We start from the raw sequence: 5392 nt of genomic DNA, 5'->3' as shown, positions 1-5392 counted from the left end.
TTAAATAATAAAGTTACATTTTAAACCCCCTATGTTACCTTTCATAGACAACTTTTAGCTCTTAAAAGTTACAACTTAAACCATTTAGGTATATGTCACTTGACATCAATTCTCCTTGCCCAAACTACAAGCCTCGACACCTTAAACGACCAAATTTGATTTGACTAATAGTAGGTATATAAATAAATATAATAAAAGTATAAATAAATTATATATAGAGAGAAATATTCGTTTGCATCCTTAATTTAAGTTGAAATATAAGGGATAAATCTCAGCCCTTAGATCAATTTTACAGATGATTTCAGATTCATAAATACGACATTAATACATAAAATAAAATCAAATTCAGATTCACACGAACAATTTAAATCATGATTTAATTCTCACAAATAATTGCCACAGATTCCTGAGCCCTCGATTATCATCTTTTGTGAAAGAACTTGATCCAAAACAACATCAAATATGGAATCGAAGCATGAACAATAGCGTGAAGCTTGAACAACACTTGAAGATCAAAAACGAATTCTAGTTGTTTTAAAGCCATAATCTCTACATGAAATATGTTCCAAATGATGTATATAACCTTAGCTGATCTTCAATTCCTCCAGAAACATCATAGAATTCTCTGATCGATTTGTTGACCAAAAGCTTCAAAACGTTGACTTGAAGAATTCGAAATCGATACGTTGAATACGGATATGAGATTAAGAATAGAGCATCACGAGATGAATTTGAACATCTCTACACTTTTACATTTCTCGATTTCGTTCGAGATTGATCTAGAATGATCAATATATGTTGTTTTTCGTTCAATGATGAACACGATCGAATCATGATGAATCTGTACATGTTAATTTGAATTATTGATGCTCGATCATTAGATTTTTGATGTAGATCATGAATGTATGTTCAGATTTCTGTTTGAATCATCAATTTGAAAACTCAAAATTTGAAGAATTCTGAATTTGAGATGATATTGAACTCAATCACATGTGATTCTACCTGACAATCACATGTGATTGTAAAACCCAATCACATGTGATTGTAAAACTCAATCACAAGTTATTCTGCATATCAAATCCAATAACATGTGATTGTAAAATCTAATCACATGTGATGGAAATCTGATCCAAAAGCTGAGATTTGTATCTTGGATCTCAACTTACAGTAAGGACGCAAATGAATACAATTCTATTTATACAATCAACATATCGTAATGAGAATAGATGGTGGACAGTTGAGTGGACTAACAAATAAAGGCACAAAACCAATATATCATAATCCTTTTTGAAACACCGATAAACAAAGGCACAAAGATTCGTTTATCCATTAATATATTCATAAATTTATTTATATTTAAAATGTATATAATAAAATTTAAAAAGTGACGTGCAAGGAAATAGAGCATTGATTTGATCGGAATTGAAATGAGAGGATATAGAGTCAGAGTCTTGAAATATATTTTTGGGAAAATTATTTAAAAATGCACTGAACATTTACCAAATTTCTATTATATGCATCCAACTTTTAGATCTTCTATTGTACGCCTTCAACTTTTAAATCTCCACTATTGTATGCATTGAGTTACTTATAGCTCAAGTAGATGGTCAATATGTAGAAAAAGTACGTGATTGATCCCTCGACTTAACGTTCGTTAAATTTTCGTTGAATCTTCACCTTCATCTTCCTCCAAATTTCTCCCAAAATTATTTCCAAATTTCATTATTTCTAGTCGAATCATTTCATCACACAATTTTTCTTACCAACATCCTAAACCCTATATCTGGATCTACCACCACCGTAATACATCTGTAATTAGATCTGGATGAACACATATCGATTCAATTGAAAACTCATAAACCGTTTCAGAATCAAATCATAATTGATGATGATATTAGAAGAAAAAGGGTCCGGCAAAAAGGAAAACCAATAACATCCATTTCCAAATTAACATTTGCTTTATTATTTTCATCCATTTAACAACAAAAATTCTGTTTTCGGTGACCCTCCACCGTAATCACCCAGTCAAAGCCAATCTCTCTTATACTTAATTAGAAAACTTTTATGATGCTATTTTTGATTTAAAAAACCTACTTGTCAAAATATCAGCCTTTAGATGAGAATGCTGACTTTTAATCCCAACCCTTAAAATTGCTTATGACATCATTTAGATTAATCGGCAGCAGTTACTGTCCAATATTACATTCATGCCCATATTTTAAATTTTGATCAGCAGCAGTTACTGTCCATTCATGCGCTTAAGTGGTTTACAAAAAAGAAAAGAAATTTTCTAACGACAGCCCTTAGGGCTGTCTTTAAGAGATTCAGACACGCTTCTTTTGTTTGTACATAGAAGATAACCGCTCACTTCCTGCAAATAACCACCCCTAATTAATAAATTGTATAAGTCTTTTATGCACCATTTTTCTCTTAATGACAACCCTCATTAGAAAACTTCAAAAGAAAAAAGAAAGAATTTTGCCCGCTTAATTAGTGGAAACAACCCTAAACCGTCACACGCACACACGCTCTATTTTCCTTCTCCTCTGCAATTTTCTTCGAGTTCTTCATAGCAAATGAAATCTTCTCACATCCACCGTATCTTAAATCAGGTATGATTTTCCCAAAATATTCGAGTTCTTCATCGCCGGTTCAGAATCTTCCAAAAAACTTCATCGATGCTTACTCTGTTCATCCACCACCAATTTGGATCTGGGGTTTCATACGTTTTGAATGATTTATATACGTTCGATATAAGGTGCCTGTAACCCTAATATGTAATTTAATAATTTATATGCATTTTGAATGTTTCTTCGTCACCAATTAAACTTATTTTCTGTCAGTTCATCAATTGGAGATAGCCTCTTTCTATCAATTTGAAGGTTTGGAAGTGATGATTAGAGGATCGATTATCATTTTCCAACACACAGATTAGGCTACTCTTTCCTGCATACTTGTCTATTAAGTACCAGCAGTCGAGAAAATCTGGAAGTTGAATGGCTGATCAGGGATAATACATCTGCATCAATAGAAAGACTTACCTGAATTATCGGGCTCTTAACAGTTTCAGTTAACTCAATTCTCTAAATTATTATTTTGTTTAAATTTTTATTGTTTGTTGTTGGCAAAAGGTTTAATTTGGCGGTGAAACCCTGACACCGTGTGCTGTAGCACCTATACCGCCCACCCCGTAAGGGCTAAGTATACCGTGTAAAACTCCTCCCCCCAATACCCAACAGTTGGCGCAGGCCAGATTCGAACCTGCACCCCATATTTGGCAAGGGGTATACAACTGCGGGCCCGGGGTTCATGGGAGCCGGGTACCATTCAACCAATTGGTCGTTGGTTTTATTGTTTGTTGTTAATTTGTTCATCAATGAGGTTTTTTTTTTTGGTTTTATACTGTAATGTAATGTATATGTATAATGTATAATTTCAAATATGGTGTGTTATAGTCTATTGTAATGTATATATAACGTATATTAATTGTCCTTGACAAAGCTTTTTGATTTTGAATAATTTGAAGTGTTACTTTGAATAGTTGTGATTGATAGGCAGGGAACTTTTTAGCAGAATTGGATGATAATCGCTATTCATCACGATCATAATTGGGTACTTCTCTTCCTTTGTACTTCGTTACTTCTTTGTACCATGTTTTATTGGATTACTTTATTGAGGGGCATAAATGCATCACTGCGACTAACATAAATGACAGGTGGATTACGTTTCATGGGTCTGCGATCAAGGTGCATATACCTGTAGAGGCCAAAGTGTTCAACCCAACTATTCAAGCATTCTACATTAATACTATCATAATAGTTTTTTTACTAATACTTTACTTTTACTTACAAATCTCTTTGTGGAACTGGAGTGAAGCCTCACTTTAGAGTAAATTGTGCGACGTGGCTATTGAAGGATGCTTGATAATTTAACTAATGGCTTGGTTCTGAGCAGTAAGTGATTACCGAATATTTTCGAAGAGGGTGTTTACTTCTCTTCTATATTTTATTACTATGATATGAAGTACGTAGTCTAATACGGTTGTTAATTTACATTACAAGTTATTATAGATAATGAAGTTTATATATCTTTCTGCTTCTCACTAATAGTTAATTCCACATTTCAGTATTTGATCCTTCATCTACATTGGTACTTTTCCCTTGAAATTTATATGAATGAAATGATCTTGAAATCTTGAAATTTATATGAATGAAATGAACTTCTGTCAATAGATTCAAGCTCAAATAAGCGCATGACATGAGTTTATTATAGTTTATTTTTCTATTTTGTTTTTTGTTTCATATTGCGTTCTTTGCTTTGATGTACATTAAATATTAGTTTGCTTACCCCTCTATGTAAAATTTAGAATATAAATAGGGCTTTGCAATAATATGGAACCTTTGCAATCATCATCTGAAGAAAGACAAGTATTCTTGAGAGGAAGTCGAGCCATGTTTCGAAAGCATTAAGAGGGAAAGATTTCATCACAGGAAGGAACCTATGCAACTTAAAGAAGAATCCTAAATTTGCATTTATTAGAATTAGTATTGATGTAAGTTATTTTAAGCTATGACTCATTTCTTTCTTCATTAAAATATGTTTTATCTGATTTTTTTTTTCTTTCTCATTTCACATGAAATGGAACTAATTACCGTTAGTCTTTACTTAGCTTGAAAGGATACAAAGCTTTGCAAACAATCCTGAGAACGAAGCAATTTTGCTAAAGGAACGATTGGAGAATCTTCAAAGAAGACTTGATAAGGTTATATAGGTGCTTTAGCTTTACCTTGTTTTGAATTGTAGTATTGTAGTATACATCATCAAAAGATATACTAATTAGTCTTACAGCTAATTCTGAGTTTAATCATTATAATTGTTTTAACTCGGGTTTTGCTCATCACTTGTGACGCCCCGTACAAAACCATCGTGTACGGATCATCAACAACAGGATTCAAACACTATATGCTGTTTGAAAACCAGTTTTGCATTCATAAAAGATAGCGTTTACAAAAGATAACGTAACACAAAGGTCGTTACAAAGTCATTATTTGAAAATAACCTAAATTACGAATGCAAAAGAAAAGTTTCATGATTGAGACATCTCTAAGTAATGCAGCGGAATTCTAGCACAACAGGTCCTTAACAGCAAGTTTAAAAAGACAGCAAGTCTAAACAGCGGAAGCAACAAACCTCTAAACACCTGAGAAAACATGCTTAAAAACGTCAACAATAATGTTGGTGAGCTATAGTTTAAGTTGTAACAGTAATGTAAGGTAGGCCACGAGATTTCAGTGCTTCAAACAGCGTTTCAAAACAGTATGAAAAGTATATGTTTAACCGTGGGCACTTGGTAACTAACTTAACGTTTGTAACCCCCTAAAAGTACACTTGG

The 5392-nt window shown here is 32.8% G+C and overlaps 1 long non-coding RNA gene across 1 annotated transcript; it reads left to right on the top strand.

The window, feature by feature from the left end:
* The first annotated feature begins 3650 nt into the window (after positions 1-3650).
* Positions 3651-4841, top strand: LOC139899007 (uncharacterized). The gene is made up of 3 exons (XR_011777258.1): positions 3651-3953; positions 4367-4552; positions 4670-4841. It is a non-coding gene; the product is annotated as an uncharacterized lncRNA (long non-coding RNA).
* The last annotated feature ends 551 nt before the right edge of the window (positions 4842-5392 follow it).

The sequence above is a fragment of the Rutidosis leptorrhynchoides genome, chromosome 3 (genome assembly GCF_046630445.1).
Source record: "Rutidosis leptorrhynchoides isolate AG116_Rl617_1_P2 chromosome 3, CSIRO_AGI_Rlap_v1, whole genome shotgun sequence".
NCBI lineage: Eukaryota > Viridiplantae > Streptophyta > Magnoliopsida > Asterales > Asteraceae > Rutidosis > Rutidosis leptorrhynchoides.
Note: the sequence above shows the minus strand (reverse complement) of the source record. Positions and strands in the feature narration are given on the sequence as shown.